Source organism: Suncus etruscus, chromosome 2 (assembly GCF_024139225.1).
Source record: "Suncus etruscus isolate mSunEtr1 chromosome 2, mSunEtr1.pri.cur, whole genome shotgun sequence".
Taxonomy (NCBI): Eukaryota; Metazoa; Chordata; class Mammalia; order Eulipotyphla; family Soricidae; genus Suncus; species Suncus etruscus.
Genome location: NC_064849.1, coordinates 33,614,156 through 33,633,267, shown reverse-complemented (window position 1 = coordinate 33,633,267; position 19,112 = coordinate 33,614,156). Strand labels below are relative to the sequence as shown.

Genomic DNA, 19,112 nt, shown 5'->3' with positions numbered 1-19,112 from the left:
CCTCAGTAAACTTATAATTGAGTTTATAGCCCAGCAATTCCACCTTTGGGCATCTACTCACTCATCATCATCATCATCATCATCATCACCACCACCACCATCATCATCATCATCATCATCATCATCCTTACTCATTGCTACACTTAAAATAGTAGCAAAGATATGGCATCAGCTCAGGTGTCCAACACAAATGTATTATGAAGCTGTGGTACATAGACACAATGAAATACTCTGCAGCTGCAAGAAACAATAAAACATGCAATTTGTTGCAACCTGGTTGGAACTGGAAGATACCACGTTGAGTGAAGCAAGCCAGAAGAAAGACAAACACAGGATGGTCTCACTTATCTGTGTTGCATAGAATAACTGGATGAGGAAATGTAATGTAGTGGGGTGGGGGAGAATGTCTAGATCACCCTGGACCCCAGAGCTTAGGGAGAAGAACAGAGAAGGAAAGGAATCAAGGTAAGAAGGAAGAAGAGAAGAGAAGTAATGGGGGAACAGGGTCAAGACTTTGGTTATATTGGTGATGTGGGAAATAATATAGCTATAAATTCAGAGCACAGACTCAACAACACTGAAACATGAGGTCTAAACTACAACCACCAAACTGAAATGAGTCAAGGTAGAGAGAGTTGGGCGGGAGGGTGGCAAGATGGTTGAATGGAGCATGGGAACTATAGTGAAGGGAAGTTGACACTGATAGGATTGATGCTGAAATATTATATGCCTAAAACTATCACTACCTTTGTAAATCATGGTTCTGTCGTTAAATTTTAGGGTTTGGGGGGGTTGTTTGTTTTTTGGGTTACTCCTGGCTCTACGCTCAAAAATCGCTCCTGGCAGGCTTGGGGGACCTGGGATTTGAACCATCATCCTTCTGCATGCAAGGCAAACGCCTTACCTCCATACTATCTCTCCAGCCCCTCTTTCATTAAATTTTAAAAAATATTTTAAAAATTAAAGTAAAAGAGAAACTCCAATTTCAGAAACGTTAAAGCATAAGGTCTAGAGAGATGTACAAGGGAGTAATGCACTTCCCTTGCATGTGGCCAACTCTGGCTCTATCCCCAGCACCCATGCATCCCATAGGGTCCCCTAGGAATACCAAAAGAGATCCCTGAGCAACTGTTGGTTGTGATCGAAACTTTCTCCACAGAAAAAAATTTTTCAGACACATAAAGACATGAAAATAAAGGCTGGAAAGCATCATTTTACATGTGTGAGCTGTGAGGGCCCCCAAGCTGCCCCGATCATCAAAAGTCCTTCCCCACATCACCTACATTCATTTTATTTTTCATAGCTTTAAGGCCTGTCAGAAGGAAACAAGGTGAAACATAAAGCCAAGCCCCATGATTTACTCAGGAGATAAAATTGGACCCTCCCAGCCCCCCCCCCACCAGGACCCTTAGAGCCCCAAGACAAGCCACATGGCCCCACCACCACACAGGACAGCACCAAGGCTGGCCCCTCCTGGTTTCAGGAAGCAGATCAGCTCTGAGAATGGCCACACACACAGTGAGGCCAGGAGCTGGCCAGTCCAGGGCAAAAGGAGGAAAGCCTCAGGCAGCAGGTATACCCCAGCATGCATAGATCTTGCTTTCCCTCCCAACCTTAGGGTCCAGATCTGTAAAAGGGAGCAAGGAAATGTCATGAGGGGCACCAAGGCCCAATGGACTGGAGACGTCAGCTGGGCATACTCAACCCTGTCTCATCAGATCCTCACATGGGGGGCAGATATCCCCACAAGTAGGCCAGACTTTCTGTTGACCATTTAACATGTCTTCAACTCAGATCATCCTCAAGCCCTGGAAATTGGGCATGAAGATGTTTTTATGTTTTTGTTTGTTTGCTGTTTTCTTTTTGAGGGGTGGGTAACACCCAGGAGAGCTCAGGGACTATTCTCTGCCCAGTGACTTGGGCTACTATATGGGTCTGAGATGGACCTTGACGTTCCTGTCTGTTGTAGCCCAGTCAGCTATTTCCTCAGTCCCATAGGTCCTGATCTTTATTTGTTACTGTTTTTTTAGAAATAAATCAAGTATTAGACAAGAGGGAAAGTGGGGACATCAGTGGTGGAAAATATGCACTGATGAAGGGATGGGTGTGGAAAATACTGCATGACTAAAATTCAACTATCTTTTTAATTCCCTATCTAATGGTGATTCAATAAATTGTTTTTATCAATATTAAATTGTTCCCTTCTATTTTGAGGCTACACCCAAGATTGCTCTTGGCTTTATGCTCAGGGGTCACTCTTGGCTGAGCTCAGGGCATAGTATATCTATGATGGAAATGTGAACCAGATTCAGTCCCATGAAAGGCAGAAAGCCTTAGCACCTGTACATGTCTCTGACCCAGGGTTTTGTTCTTATTTATGTCTAGTTGACAGAAGAGGAAACTGAGGACAAGATCATAATGAGAGGGACAAAGATGTCCAAGTCCAAGCTTGGAAGTGTTTAATATGCTACAAAAAATTCTCCCCCACCTCACCCCTACCGAAGGCACCTTCTCACTGAGCTTTCCCCATGCAGTACACAGAATAAAGAAAACTTAATTTTCATAAAGTGCACTTGGGGAACCAACCCCTGGACTCCAGATTGCTGCCACCAGAGTCAGAGGCAGTAGTAAGACATTTGCCTTGCACATGCCTGATCCATGTTCAATTCCTGGCACCCCATATGGTTCCCCAAGCACTGCTAGGAGAAATTCCTGAGTGCAGAGCCAAAATCCTGAGTATGCTGAATATGACCCGAAATTCAAAACAAAAACAAACACAGAATTAGAGATGGTTTGCCGCAATTAGAACTGGAACTCCATCTGCTCTGATGGGCTTCACCAGGAGCCCTAGTGCAAGATATTCTCTAAGCGGTTCCTTTAAATCCATCTGGGCCAGGTCTCAGGAAGCCGCTAGCTCCCATTTAGCAAAGACTTGAAGCAGGGCCAGCCAAGAAGGCCAGGCAGCCAGCAGCCCCCACCCACATTGTTTCTCTGCATCTGACGCATATCCACCCTACCGCCAGGCTTCCGCAGCCCCTACCCCCACCCGCAGCCTCCTTGTCTCCCCTGGGGTGCACCATGTCTCTGAAACCATGTCTGCTGGAGAGGCAGGGAGAGGACTGGGGAAGACCTGGCTCCCTCACATCACATCAGACAGGAGACCCCATGACCCATAGACAAGGCCCAGGTGCAGGATACAGCTCCAGGTTAGGAGCAGAGAGCAATGGGGCTATGGAAGCAAACCCTGAACAGACAGCTGCATCACTGAATGCTGCTTGCTGTTCAGCCCAGCAGTTCTGGAGAAAGGGACAACAGACAGGGCCTAAGCACAGCTGAGTGCAGGAAGCCAAAGTCAAGGAAAGTAATTTGGGAAACCCAGCAACGGGATATAGGAAACGCATGAACCAGCAGAGGCAGGAAGGGGAAGTGATGCCCAAATCCAGAAGCTCCCCCAGATCTCCAAGGAGGGATCTTGAAAATGCTCCTTATGGTCAGAGCAATAATATAGCATGTAGGGTATTTTCCTTGCACGTGGCAGACCTGGGTTAGATTCCCAGCATCCTATGTGGTCCCCCAAGTCTGCCAGGAGTGATTCCTGAGTGCAAAGCCAGAGCATCATACCCTCAGTCATTATACCCTCAGTCATATCCTGACCACCACTAGGTATGACCCAAAACAAAACAAACTAACAATAAACTGTTCCTGGGGTCGGAGAGATAGCATGGAGGTAAGGCGTTTGCCTTGCATACAGAAGGACAGAGGTTCGAATCCAGGCATCCCATATGGTCTCCCAAGCCTGCCAGGAGCAATTTTTGAGCATAAAACCAGGAGTGACTCCTGAGCACTGCCGGGTGTGACTCAAAAACCAAAATAAATAAATAAATTCCAAAATAAATAAATAAATTCCTAAGGAGACAGAGATAGTACCAGGATAAGGCAGCACTGACCTTGCTTTAGCCAATTCCAGTTCTACCCCCAGCACTGCATATGTTTGGTCACCTGAGCATAAGCGGGTCTGGACCTAAGGATATGTCCATCTAGAGTTGTCAACTCAAGGACAAATTTCCCTTGGCATCTCCTGCCTCTCCTGAGCCCCTCTCTGCCTTCAGAAAAAGAGAGCTGGCTAGACCCGGGTCCCAATAGGAGAACAGGGCCAGGATGAAAGGGGCAGAGTCTGAGAAAACACAGAGGCATGAGAGCAACAGTTTTGAGTGTGATCTTGATTCTGATTGAATCCTTTTGACAGAAGCAATACTCCCTCTGGGGCCATTCTGCACAATCAAGGGGAAGTCACCCACCAGCACCTCTGCTGCCAACTGCAGAGTCTATATTCCTGTGCCCAAGCAAAGCATTTGAATGCTGAGGAGTCCACACAGGGCAGCTTTGGCCATAGGCAGCAGGAAGATCAGGATGGCGAAGGGACTAATGGCAAGGATAAGGAGAGTCACAAGGGGGGGCGGAGACCTGAGTGCCAATAGGACCCCCAGCTCCTAAGGAGAGCCAAGCTGCTTCATGACTCAGTGGCTGAGTCCCCCAGAACATTTCCGGAGCCAGATTCCAGGCACTGCACGGTCCGTCTGGGAGACAAGTCCCCCAGCAGACAACGGAGTCATTACTCACAACCATTACGCAGGTGTCTCGGCACATCTATCACTTCCTGTCCCTTCCAGAGTAATGGACTGGGACACACCTCCACCCCAGCCTTGAGGAGCCGCTCTGCCCTCTCTAGCTTCACTTGATCTACTCTGCCAGCACATGCCCTCCTGACTCATCTGGACAGACACCCAGAACCCCAACAGCTGTGAGTTCATCAGAGCAACTGCAGAGTTATCAGGAACCTCCCCCACATCTCAGCTGCCTTCTTCCCAGCAGCAGCCTAGAAGCCCACATCCGCACCTCTTTCTCTCTCCAGGGCCTGGGAGTCCCTATCAGACAGCTCCAGGGTGCTTGCAGGATGTTAGTTAGCCTTGGTTAGAGTGTATCGACCTCCATTCTCTTGGATGAAGCCAAAGAAAACCAGAGAGGGGAGTGATTTGCCCAAATTTCCACAGTACCAAATGAGGTGCTAAAAAGAGGCAACCTAGGACCCCGGCTCTCAGTCCTGTACATTGCACAACCCTTCCCCAGTCTCAAGTGAGGGCAGGGCCCTGCAGTTCGCTGCAAACTCCAGACACAAAGCTGCTGTTTATCCTGCACTCAGGGAGATAAGAGAATCCCAGAAAGCATGAATGAAACTCACAGGAGTGGCCACTGAGTATGTGAACAGAGAAGGGAGTTAGGAGCAACAGGGAAACCCCCCAAGAGCATGGGAACTGGAGCTAAAAGATGAACCCACCCACCCACCCTGAGGGGAGATGCTGGGAGGTGCAACTGCTCCCCACAAAGACTTAGGAGTCTGTTGGCCTGCTCACTGCATCCCACACACAGCTCTTCCTGCATTCCCACAGCTCAGTGCTGAAGCCAGGCCTGCCTGTGGCTTTTGCTCCTATGCCCAGCCCAGCCCTCTCTGCTCCATCCTGCTGCTCTGCTCTGCTCAGTTCTGCCACTGGCCAGACCCACCAGCCTCAAGACAGCGCCAACAGAGCCACAGCACTCCTCAAAGCCTCCAAGGTCACCTCCTCTATCTCTTGGGCTCTCAAAAATTTACTGGGCAGCTGCACCCACTCCCGCCTCCCTCCAAAAAACCCTAGCCCCCGGCTCTCCCCCTGCCGCCAATAGTCCATTCATCAGCACTAGCAAGTTCTGCTGTTAACTGCAGACCCTGCTTCCTCCTCTTGGAGGCAAACTGTTCCCATTACACAGATGAGCGATAGGGTAGAGGGTGTCAAAAGCAAACCCAGGGGGTCAGAGCAATAGATCAGAGGGTGGTGTGTTTGCCTTGCACAAGGCCAACCAAGGTTCAATCCCCAGTACCCCATATGGTTCTCCCAACCACCAGAAGTGGTCCCTTAGTGCAGAGCCAAGAGTAAGCCCTGAGCACAGCCAGAGTGGCCCCCAAACAAAACAAAGGAGAACACAGACAATGTGACTGCAAATCCTAGGATATGGACACCACACTCATGACCTAGAAGTAAGGACCCTTCTCCAGGAAATAAAACTCTATGGAACCCCTGGACTACCCCAGTTCCATGGAATCCACCACCATGATGCCTTCCTTGAATTAGTAATTACTAATTACTGCTGGGGTCACCCTGCAGTGTCCTTGGTCAGGCCAGAGAGTCCGTGTCCAGGGACACTCCAGTTCATTCATTCTACAAATGGAGGGGCCCACATGTGCCGGGGGAATAGAAATCGGGGGGACAGTGACAATCACCCCGTTCCCAAAAACAGAGACTCCAACCAAGGCACTGCCTAGGCTACCTGCACAGTCTTATCTCCAGTAAAGTTATGCAAGGGGGAACCAGGCAGATCCAAGGCCTGAAGATCTCCCAAAAAGGGTTTTCCTGGGTCTCGCTGGGGAGAAGAGGCAAGGCCAAGCAGAACAGAGACAGACGGAGGAAAAACTCCAGCTGTGATAAATGGGCTGCGATTCAGGGAGGGACCACATGGCTTGAGACCTCCTGCAGCCTTCCCCAATGCCCATACCACACCCCTGCCTGGCATCAGCTCACATCCCCCGATGGTGATGCTGCTGCAACTCCATCTCTGACCTGACTTAGGGAAGGCCTGCATTAGCCTCCAAGTAACAAGGCCACATTCCCAACACACACACAAGCATGTATATAAAATGCATATACATATATGCACATATGTACATGATCGTGCATATGTACACACACACTCACACATCTCCTTTCAGTGGGTTTGCCCTGCGCTGAGTCGGGCACTTCACGTACTCTCATTTCACCCCCACTGTGGCCCCATCACAGGGAACACCAAACCCCTGTCCCAGGTGCAGAAAGTGAGGCTCCAACCAGCTGGGAGGGGGCTGAGCTGTCTGCCTCGACTTCAAGCCCACAGCCATCCCCTTCATCCTCCTCCGGACCCTCAGCTATTGTGCCCATCGTCCCCACCTTCCCTGCATCCTCTCCCTCCCTCAGGGATCAGAAGGAGGCACAAAGGGCCAGTGCAGACCTGGTATCCTCAAGGCCCCAGGTTTGATACCTGATGCAAAGTCCCTCCCACACTCTAACCCAGCTTCAACAGGTAGGAAGGATTCTGGGAACTGGGCAAGGCCCTAGTAGCCCTCAGCTTTGCCAGTGGGACTTGAGCTTTAAACTGTTCAGCCAGGTTAACTGAGTATTGCTAGTAGCTTGGGAAGACCCCTCCCAAAAGAACTCCTCCAGGGCCCAGAGTGATAGCACAGTGGTAGGGCATTTGCCTTGCATGCAGCCGACTTGGATGGACCTGGATCTGATCCCCAGCATTCTGTATGGTTCCCCGAGCCTGCCAGGAGCAATTTCTGAGGGCAGAGCCAAGAGTAACCCCTGAGAGCTGCCGGGTGTGGCCTAAAATTCAAGAAAGGAAGGAAGGAAGGAAGGAAGGAAGGAAGGAAGGAAGGAAGGAAGGCAGTAAGGAAGGAAGGAAGGAAGGAAGGAAGGAAGGAGGGAGGAGGGAGGGAGGGCGGGAGGGGAGGGAGGGAGGGAGGGAGGGAGGGAGGGAGGGAGGGAGGGAGGGAAAGAGAGAGAGAGAGAGAGAGAGAGAGAGAGAGAGAAAGAGGAAAGAAAGAAAGAAAGAAAGAAAGAAAGAAAGAAAGAAAGAAAGAAAGAAAGAAAGAAAGAAAGAAAGAAAGAAAGAAAGAAAGAAAGAAAGAAAGAAAGAAAGAAAGAAAGAAAGAAAGAAAGAAAGAAGAAAAACAAAACAAAACCCAAAAACAAAACACTCCTTTTCAATCCTCAAAATCCACCCCAACGGCACTCTTCCCTGAAGCCTTCGCCACTCTGCCAGTTTGCATGAACTGCTCCCTGTCTGATGCCCATCTGCATTTAGTAGATGCCCCCTTTGCCTGATGCCCTATGTCTCCCATTAGACCATGTCTTCCTGGCCTTGCCAGCCCCATAGCTGGCATCATGCCTGGCAGAGGGTCAGTGCCCAGTAAGATGTATTTAAAATAAATCCCCCCTGTGCTCGGCTGGACTCAATTATTGTCACACCGGTGTGCTGGCCCAAAAAGCAGACACCCCTTCCCCCCATGCCCCAGCCCTGGCTGGGGGCTTCCCCTAAGTCTGTCCCCCTTCCGGCCAAGCAACCCCTCTCTGCTCCACCAGCTCTGCTGTTTCTGGGAGTCTCAGGCAGGCGGTGATTAGGTCCCTAATCAGCAGGACTTCCTGCCTGCCAGCCCCTGCCAGAGGACAGGGGAGGGAAGCAAGGTCAACTCAAGGTTAAGTTCGCAGCCAGATCAACTGACAGACTGGCAGCCCAGCACCTCTGAAAGGGGAGGTCACAGAGTCCAGCAAGAATCTGGACTCCAAAAGCCAGAGCAGCCCCAGAATGAAGACCCTCTCTTATACCTCCCTTAAAGCCCTCTGCCCACTCCTCCACCCCAACACCACCCAGCTGAACCCTGAGCTGATTCCTCAGATGGGGTGTTGAGGGGCTTGCTTGGGCTCAATCAAGATCAAGAGGCAAAGATCAGCCCAATGTCCCAGTGAGGACAGTCTAGAAACAGGCCAGAGGTGAACAAGAGCGGAGGAGGGAAGCTCAGTAGGCCAGGCTGACCTCAGGGACCTTCCCCAGCTGCCGTGATCATCAACCCCAGCTTATAATTACTAAAAAAAAAAAAGGAAAAGAAAGGAAAAGGCTTGAATGTCTTTTGCAGCTGCAACTGGGTGGGCCAGGAGCCCAGAATAAAAGCTCACCTCTGACCCCATGTAACCCCAGCCTCCCTAGGTGGGAAGACAGAGATGATGGGAGCACAACACTAGGCCGGTCTGCCTGACAGACCTGAGCACATGAAGAATGCCAGGGCATCAGAAAGCGAGGGGCCCTGTAGAGGGCAGAAGCCTGGCAGGGAGAGAGAAGGAGGCCAAACGCTATGTCCATAAGCAAGAAGGCCCAGCAGGTTCTCCAGCCTTTGACAAGAAGAGATGGAATCAAAGTGAAGCAGCTGGGGGGACACAGGGAGGGACGTGGGGATGGACACAGGTCTCCAAGGGCACAGGACACAGTGACTCACAGCAGACTGGGATTTCCCCGTCCCATGGAGGGCATGTGTAGCCAAGAAGAGCCGCTGCCTGGGGTCCAGGCCAAGGTCAAGGCCTGGGAGTGTCCAAGGCAGAGTTCAAAGCAAAGAGCTCCAAGAAGGGCAATCTATGGTTATAAGAATGAATGAATGGGCGATTTTCTTGGCATCTTCCCTAACACTCATCGCACTGTATAGGAGGACTCAGCTCTGGGGCAGAGCACACAGATTTGTAGGAAAGGGAGAGCCTTACTCCCGGTTATCACCCCAAACCCTAGCAAGTTTCTTCTCTACTGCTGATGCTAGCAGGAAAAATGATGCCGTCACCTCCTCCCTATCTGGTCTCCCAGTGTTCCCTGTTTTTGAGATGAGGTGAAAGGTCAGGATACAGACAGAAAAAGACCCCACCAACAATGGTAGAAATGAGGGCAAGGGACTGGAGAAATAGCACAGGGGTGGACCAGAGCGATAGCACAAAGGGAGAGCATTTGCCTTGCATGTGGCCAACCAGGATTCGATCCTCAGCATCCCATATGGTCCCCTAAGTCTGAGAGGAATGATTTCTGAGCACAGAGCAGAGAGTAACCCCTGAGCACTGCAGGGTGTGGCCCCAAAACCAAAGAAAGTAAAATAAAAAATAAATAGCACAGGGGTTATGCCTTGCATAGTGAAGACCCAGATTTGGTCCCAGCACCACATATGGTCCTTGGAGCCCTGCCTGCAGTGATCCCCAAGTACAGAGCCAGGAATAAGCCCTGCGTACTTCAAGGTGTCGCACAAAATCAAAACAGATAAAACATGTCCCAAACAAAATAAAGTGTTTGTCACTTTGCCTGTGAAAGTTTAGCTAAAGACTTTTAGGTGGTTAGGGGGTCTAAGTAGAGTGATAGTACAGTGTGGAGGGCATTTGACTTGCACAAAACAGACCCAGGTTAGATTCCCAGCATCCCATATTGTCCCCAAAGCCCCACCAGGAATAATTCCTGAGTGCAGAGCCAGGAGTAAGCCCTGAGCATGGCCAGGATGACCAAATAACAACAACAAAAAAAATAGTTTAGATATTTAGTGAGCACCTACTATACCCCCAGTTGCAAGTATTTCAACTCCACTGACTCACTTGACCCTCTTAACCACACCCTGCAGCCACATCTATGATTGTTCCACTTCACAGATGAACACACAGAGGTTCAGAGAGTTTCCGCTACTTGCCACAAGACAGGTAACCAGGCTCGTCCTGTGGATTGAGCCAGAGCAAGGCTAGCAGCTCCACAGTCCCATTTTGTGCTGCACTCCACCAGGCATAGATGAGATCAGCAGGCACCAGCTTGCAGCCAGCTCAACACCTAGCTCTTGGACAGGTGCATACTGGGAAGTAGGAAGAGCAGGATAAAGTGATCCCAGACTCCACTCCCCACCATAGTGGCAGAAGTATAAAAATTCCATGCAGAGGCCGGAGAAATAGCACAGCGAGAGGGCATTTGCCTTAGATGCAGAAGGACAGTGGTTCGAATCCAGACATCCCATATGACCCACCCCCAGCCTGCCAGGAACAATTTCTGAGCGTAGAGCTAGGAAAAACCCCTGAGCTCTGCCGGGTGTAACCCCAAAACCAAAAATAAATAAATAAATAAATAAATAAATAAATAAATAAATAAATAAATAAATAAATTTAAAAAAAGAGAGATGGGGCTGGAGAGATAGCACAGTGGCGTTTGCCTTGCAAGCAGTCGATCCAGGACCTAAGGTGGTTGGTTCGAATCCCGGCCTCCCATATGGTCCCCCGTGCCTGCCAGGAGCTATTTCTGAGCAGATAGCCAGGAGTAAACCCTGAGCACCGTCGGGTATGCCCCCCCCCCAAAAAAAAAAGAATTCCATGCAGACACCCCTGTAACCTCAGTCCACATTTCCTCCCTGGCACCCACCCTTTGAACCTGTCCCTCCTGTTCCTTGAACAGGGGCCTGAGATCCACAGAAGCTTCCATACCTAAAAAGGCAGAGATGAAAGCACAGGACCAGCCCTAAAGGAGGTAGTGCCAGAGCCTGAGGATGGGGGTGTTGGAGGAGGAGGCACCTACCTCCCTTGCCCCAACTCTCTCTACTGTCCCAGAGACCAGCCCCTTCCCAAGGGAAAACCAAGACTCAAGTGCAAGATGGTCAAAGCCAGCCAGTAGGTTGGGTTGCCTCCCACAGCCTCCCCGCTGGGGTGGGAAAATGCTTCAGGGGAGCTTTCAGAAGGCAGGGAGGGCCGAGTGTGACCATGCATAATGGAAGGGGGCACCCAGGGACAAACGTGGGCAGGGCTGCAGGCTGCCTGCCCCTCACCGGTTCATTCCTGGGCTCACTGATGCTGCCACTCTTCCTGCTAAATAGCTCTGATGGCACTGGTCACACTGCCAGGGGGTCCCCACTCGCTCTGCTCAGCACCCCACCCTCCTGCACCCCCCCCCCAGCAGACACCTCTGAAGCCCTTTTTTTTTCAGACTTGGAAAAAGAGTTTCCTGTCCCTGCCCCCTCCAAAACACAGCCCTCCCCAAATGGGCCACAGTTTCCTTCTTTGGGATTCAAGAGACTCATGGCCTAGAAAGAAGCCAAGAAGCCAGGACCGTCTGCACTGAGATCTCTGCTGTCACTACCAGCTTCTCCAGGCTTGTCAGGGCACACTCTGCACCCACATCCAGCCTCTCTCAATAGGGCTCTCTAAAGCCAGAGGGTAGAGCACCCAATTAAGTAGCCTCATCAAGCCCTGGGCTAAGTAGGGGCTGGAGAAAGGACTTCATCAGTTGCCCCTATATGTAGGTGGGGGGGAGGGGGACACCAGGGGATTTAGGCTCTTATAATTCCATTTAACTGAGGAGAAAAGAAGGTGGCTGTTGGGCTTGGGAAGGTGGCGCAAAGTGTTGGGTCTGTGCATTGCCTGGAGGACCCCCACTAGGCTCCATACTTAATACCTTCTTTTTTCTGCACCACTAGGAGGGGTTCTTGAGCAGCACTGGGTATGACCCCTTCATTCCCTAAAAACAGAGGTGAGAGCCAGAACTCTAGTACAGCAGGTAAGGCATTTGTTTCATATGTGGGTGACCCAGGTTTCATCCTTGGCACCAAATAGGGTGTCTTGAAACACTGTCAGGAGCGACCCCTGAGCGCTATCTTGACACCTCATTGGTTCTAGCCAGCTCCTAGAATGTGATGGCCAGAAATCCTTCATCTCCAGCCCTCTGCCTGCTTCCTGGAAGAGATTTGGAAAGGTGCACAACAGAGTCAAGGAAGTGCAGGAACTAAACCAAAAAAGAACAAGGCCTTTCTAGCAACTCCCACCCCACGCACCACTTCCAGCTGCCTTGACATCCTACAGATCTGGAAACTGAGGCAAGCTAAACCCTGCCTCTGGGTTTTCCCTCAGACCAGCCCTGCTCCCAGCCTTGTGACCGTCTAACTTCAAAGAATGCAGCCCACAAACCCCCCAGGTCTGTCCACTGACCCCACTTAGTCCTTCAGTCCCAGACCTGGGCTCTCACTGTGGAGGGAGGGAAGGTGGTCTTGGTGTTTCTGTTCTCTCCCCTCCACTACTCCCCTGTACACACATTGGGTCATGAAGTCCCAGATTCACTCCAGCCTCTGTGGAGTTAACAGCAGTGTAAGGCACAGAGCAGAACCAGAGGAATCGGAAGAAACTTCTGGGCAGGAAGCAGCTGGACTGACCTAGCAGATGCTGAGCAATGGGTGCAAGGCGCTGCTGGCCTGGGAGCTGGGAGGAGAGTGGAGGGGGAAAGGAGGAGCAGAAGGACGATGAGGAGAAAGTCCATGCCCCTGGCCACCATCTCTCTGCTCAGCACTCTGGGTGTCAGAGAATTCCCGGTTCTGAGGATCCCAGGCCCTGAGCCTCCCAGGAGACCTTCAAGGTCGTGTCTCCTAACCACATCCCCACACAGGAATCCTAAGCACTGGGGCAGCCTAGATCTGAGCTGCTCTCGGGGTGGGAATCTCAGTACCTTCCTAAGAGGAAGATCATTCACTGGGCAAGCTAGCAAGGCATCCTCTAGCCAGCAAAGCCACTTCCTTCTCCAACTCATTCTGTGGCCTCCGGGCCCTGCTTATGCCACACTGGCCAAGAGAAGACCACACTCCACAACTTCAGTCACAGACCCTTGGCCATGGGTCAGTGCCCCACCCTCCGCAGCTGTGGCCACAGACCCTCCTCCATGCAACAATTTGCTGCTCCCCAAACACTCATATCCCAAGTTGGGAGTGGGGAGTTCTCATGGTGGACTCCAGGTGCCCCAGAAAGACAGAACTGGGGCTTTAAGGGAATTAAGGGATGAAGAAGCAGAGACTGGGAATCTGGAAGGGGAGCCAGCAAGTTCAACGCCAGGGTGGGAAGCAGGCTGCACTATGACTTCTCTGGGGAGAGCTAGAGTGAGTCATGCATTAGTGGTCGTGGCTCGGACCCTCCCTAGCTATAGAGTCCAGCACAGGCCCCGGCTAGAGTCCCAAACCCGATGCCGGCCATCTTCCCAGCCTGAGCCCAGCCAGCCCTGGACAAAAGGGTCCCAGCAGAGCTTGCCTCAGTTGCAGCAAGCTCTGAGGTCCTGGGGTAGAGGAGAGTGGATTGGGGAGGAGGGTGCAGCCATCAGCTGGCAGAGTAGGAGAAACTTAAGGCCAAGTCTGAGCCGCAACAGTTGCCCACCTCAGCCGGGCAGCTTCAGGAAGAAACTCAGCATCCCTCCCCCCATCTCACCCCCACTGAACCTGCCCCTCAGTTCAGCTTGGCTTTTTCATACAGGAGGGGTGCCAGCGCTTCCCCAAAGATGCTGGATCTCTAGTTCCTAATCTCCCGACCTAGCCTATACTGCCATGGCCTGTCTTGTCCCCACCTTCCCCAAAACAGGTCCTGTCCCCTAACCGTATCCCATAACCCAGCAGGCTCTGGGTCACCTGTGGCACCCCTCCTTCCTCAGCTTCCTCTCCGGATGGTGGCCATCCTGAAAACATCTGGGCAGGCAGCTCTGGCCCTGGTCCTGACATGAACGGACATGGGCGTCTCCAGCTTGGGCAAGGGTGACAAGCAGAGCAGAGGAGGGTCAGGGGAAGAAAAGGTAGAAAGTGGGGGTATGGGAGTAGGGCAGCTTTGCGTGTCTGTTCATTAACCACTTGGATTAGCCATTTCTGCCCAGGGGTGAGGAAGGAGTAAGGGCTGGAAGCGGGGGAGGGCAGCAGAGGGCACTCATGCCAGGTTGTGCCCATGGACCAGGGAGCATGATTCCAGTGGGGGGTAGGGTAGAGTGGTTTTAACTCTAACTTGTCCAGGCTGACCCCTGCCCCTCAAAGACCCGGCTAGCCGGCAAGAAGTCAGGAGTGGGGTCCAGTAGCTCAGTAGCAGCTTCCAGGGACAGCAGGGCAGGAATGAAGATAAAGTGTTCATGCTCGCCTGCCTGGTGGTCCTGTCTCCACAGCAGTCCACGATGGCAGCGGCTAATGAGCTCCATCCTGGCTCCTGTTTCCATACCCACTGGCTTCTGCTGGCATCAATCTTGTGACCCGGAAGAGCCACTTCCTGAGTACATGAAACTCCTTCTAATGGGGCCTTTCCAGCCCAGGGGCCGCACCTCAATTCCCTGTCACAGACACATCTGAGGACAAACGACTGACAGATTGTCCTGGGTGCATGCTTGGAGCGAGTCCTGTGACCAGACATGACCCCACCCACCCTGCCCTGACTTTACCAACAAACCCCACAACACCCTGGCTGTTCTTACCCAAGATGTAAACTCTCCCACTCCCACTTGTACACTCACCTTGCCAGCAGAGGGGCCACTGGGTGGGGTGGGTGAGTGCCTGGGTGCCTGGGACAGGGGCAGCGGCGGTGGGCAGTGACAGGCAGTGACCGGCCAGAGGCAGGATACCCCCAAAGAAGGGTGTGAGCAAGCCTAATGTCCAGGCAGGGAGCTGGGGGGCGCAGACAGCAGAGCTGGTCCCAGAGCCAAGGCTGGGAACAAGTGAGGCGCACTGCCCGCTCCCTCTCCTGGCTGCCGCTGCAAGCGCACCGCCTCCTTCCCGGAGCCGCCTGCTGCCCTCCGCCTCCTTTAACCCCTGCGGTGCTTGACTCCCTCCAGGCCTGGCAGTGGGTACCAATGTCAGGACAAGTGCAAAGTGCCTTCAGCCACTGGCTCAGCAGCTTCCCTGGGCTACAAGGAATGGTCAGTAGGGCTCAAGGGGAAGGTGGGGAAAGAATCTAGAAGTGTAAGAGATCTTGGAGATCTCAGAGGAGACACAGCTGCAGAGAAACATGATTATGGAGGGGAGAAAGATGTCTAGAAAAATGAAGATGATGCTAATAATGCAGCTACCAAAGCCTGTCACTCTTTGTTCTCAACCCATTGTATGATCCGTGGCCCAGAAGCCCATTCTGAACTTGATTATTTATGTTTTCATTTTCAGTCCAATGTGGAAAAAGTGGTTTATTTTTCTTCCAGATGAGGGAGAATATAAGTTCCATATTCTAAAATGATCTAACTTCAACTCTAAGTCAATGAGTTACATGTTTCAACTCTCTCTCAAATGCATCCAAAGTAAAATGGATTGGAGCTAGGAATGAAAGTGCCATGGTAGAGCACACACCTCTCATATATGAAGCTCTGGGCTCTTTCCCAAGATCCTCCAAAATCAGAGGAGACAGTACAGTAGAGAGGGTGCTTGCCTTGCATTCAACCAGCAGGGTCCCCCGACCCCTGCCTGGATAGATCCCTGAGTGTAGCAAAGCCAGGAGTGAGCCCTAAGTACCTGTGAATAAGGCCCAAAAGCTAAAAAGTAAAATAAAATAAAAAATAAAGGCTGCCCGGGGATTGGCTGAGCCTTGAGAGATTCACTAGGGAAGTGAGAAGCTCTGAGTTCATGTCATGTCAGCAATCAGTAGCTTCTGTGAAAGTGGAACCCCTTTTCCTGCCAGATAACAAAGTGCCACTCTCCCTCCTCCTTCCAAGACACATCTATCTTTCACCCCTATCAGCATCCTGGAGTCCCAGGCTCCCTCTGCCCACATGCCTGAAGGTCTTTAGGATGAGACCGTGAGGCCATGACTCTCCTCTTCCTATCAGCATTGCTACTCGAACTCCACTCACAGCCACACCCTCCCTGGATCTTCTCCAAGGGCATCACTTGGAAGGGGACAGTTGGCACTGCCCTTCCTCTCAACACCCAAGACTTCTTCCCGTGCACTAATGTATGACGTCTGTGTGCTCCGTGCACTTCTTTGTGTCCCAAACTGACAAAGATGGATTCGACTTTTCTTTCCTTCCTTTCCCTACTTGGTCCAGAGCCTAGAACAGGGCTGACAGCACAGATTCTCAATGAAAAGCAGAAGCCAATCAGTGAATGATGGAGAAATGATGGAACGACAAAGGCTGATGGGCTGATGAATGAATGGATCTGTGGATAGGTGGGTGGGTGGACAGACAGTGGGAAAGGGATATATCAAAGGGCACTTTTGGGGGGGATACTGGAATCAGATCCCCGGCTCCTTTAGAGTGCATCCTGTACACTAAGCTACACCCCACCCCTTAGGACACTTTATTCATCTATATTTTGAATCTCCCAAGCTCTACTCAGGAGGTTCAGGGAAACTCTTGAGGATACTTAGCTAACCTGACCAGATGGCTCAATGCTAAGACCCAGCAGGTCTAGAGGGGCGACCAGGGCTCTATCTCATTGTGTGGGAAAAGGGAAGTTGGATAAACCATGCAGTTCTAGGCTGAACTCAAGGCATGACCTTATGCATGCAAGGCCTTTGATCTACTGCCGTTTCTACCCCTCTACTGTTTAGTGCTGTTTACAGACTTTGACTTTCAAAACTCTGCGAAAGAGGGCCAGATATAGTACAGTAAATTAGAGTTTGCCTTGCATACTGCCTATCCAGACTGCTCCAGCACCACAGTGAACCCTCAGCACAGTTAGGAGTTTTCCCGGAGCACCACGGGGTATGGCCCAAATCCCTCCCCACCAAATAAAACTACCTAAGAGCAGAAATACTAAGTCTGGTGAGATATGAGACCCTCAGACTTAGACTCATAGACCCCAGGAACAGATCCTAAGGGCTGAGAGACAGACCCTCCTTCAGCTGCTTTCGAGACCTTATATCAAGATCACCTCCTTTTTCCCAGCCTTCCACTCAGGTAGTCTCCAGGAAGCAGCCCAAGAACTTAAGGAGGAAGGAGACGTGACACATATAAACATACACACACATTCATGTTCAGACATGCACACACCCAAACACATGTACACACATAAACTTACAGTACCATTCTAACACTTTCATGCCTTCTCACACACACATGTGCACACACATACTTGAACACACACTTACTCATGATAACACATTTGACTCACTATCACACACTCACACACCATACTTTCTGCAGAAGCCTCTTCAACTCTGTTCTCCCCTCCCTCCCCTCCTCTGTCTGGCCAATGAGGACTCCTAAGGCTCCTAAGGTTTCCATGGCCCATCCCACCCCCCACACTTCCTCAGCCTGGCCCAAACCCCTTTCCCTCTCATCTCCCGCCCCTGGTGCAGGCCCAGCACATCTGGTTCCAGTTGTGGTTGGTTCTTTCAGGGGTAGGCCTGGGGGTTTTCATAAAATTAAATAACAGCAGCCCTGGAGCCCAGTGGAGCTGGGGGAAGGGCAGGCAGGAAGTCGAGGGCAGGAGGCAGAGACCGAGGGGACCCGAGACCTGTCCCAAGAAGCAAGCCAACCCAGCTTCGAGGACGAACACGTCAAAGGAGGCTTGTTCACGGGAGACGGGAGCTAGTGAAACGAAGAGCAAGAAACCCAGGGGGAGGCAGAGCAAGACAAAGAGGGGTCAGAGACACCCAGGAGAGGAAAGCAATGGCACTGGGGGTGTGGGGACAGCACAGAGTGTCCATTGACAAGGGCCCCAAAGAAGAAGTTGTGCCTGGCAGAGCAAGGTGCCTGCCGGCTGAGGGCTGTCCAGGATAGAGGAGGGACAAGAAAAAGCAAAAAAAAAAAAAGGCAGGGGACACCGAGACAGAGAAAGGGCAAAGAGAAGTCAAGAGAAAGATGCCTGAGGTCCCTGCTTTCCCCACTCAGCATGGTGGGATGGGATGAGCCCAGTGCCGCTAATCACTTCTTTCTTGTATTCTTTCCATTTGCCTTTGGTTTGCATCATCTTTAGAGACTTGTCTTGGTGGTAAAGTGATGGAGCTCTATGACCTACAGCTCATACAGGAGTCAGAATTTGAATCTGGGTTTCCCAACTACAAGTTGCATCTCTGTAAATCGCGATGGACAATATGGGGTTCTGGCCCTCCTTTCTGAAGGGAAGCCCACTGAGGTTCCCCCATTCTCTTAAGGACAAACTGCCAAGTTGTTGGAACACAAAAGCAAAGTGCTAATCATCAAGCAGGGAGGGACTGCTCCCCAAATCTCCCTAGGATGGCGGACTCCAGAGACAGTTGCTAAAGCTTTCCCTTAATCCCCCATTCGTCCTTCCTCCCCATCAGAAAGAAGGCCCATGTGCTTGGAATCCAACATGCAGCAGAGAGGAGCCAGTGTTGCACGCCTACAAGCAAACCTTGGTGAAAGTCAGTCATCTTCCCACTTCTGGACATGCTCCCTGCAACTAAAGATAATCTGGGAGGTCCCCAACATAAATACTTAGATAAAACCTTAGTAGCTCAGAGGCTATACTCCTGACTCAGTGCTCAGGAGTTGCTCCTGATAGGAGTGGGAATCAAATCTGGGGTCTCCTATAGGCAAAGCCTGCACTCTGGCCCCTCTGCGGCACTTTTTTTTATCTGTCATTCTTGCACTAGGCCAGACAGAGACCAACTCAGATCTCCATATTTGTATCTCATTTGCATGCACAGACACATTCTTCCATGGGAGTAGGGAGTGCTGGGCCTTCTCCCAAGGTCTGAAGGCTACAGATCTGAAGAGCAAGGAAAGGGGTGCACAACAGATTCATCCCCCAGATGAAA

At 51.3% G+C, this 19,112-nt stretch overlaps 1 protein-coding gene across 2 annotated transcripts in view; it reads right to left on the bottom strand.

Annotated features, from left to right (window-relative positions):
• Window positions 1-19,112, bottom strand: part of TNS1 (tensin 1) — a 200,195-nt gene that overhangs the window by 143,170 nt on the left and 37,913 nt on the right. The window contains exon 1 of one of the 2 annotated variants that reach the window (XM_049768016.1): window positions 14,914-15,028. The exons of the other annotated variant lie outside the window; for it this stretch is intronic. The gene's annotated coding sequence lies outside the window, so the exon portion shown is untranslated. Of the gene's footprint in view, window positions 1-14,913; window positions 15,029-19,112 lie in introns of those variants that run through there. 2 annotated transcript variants of the gene reach the window in all.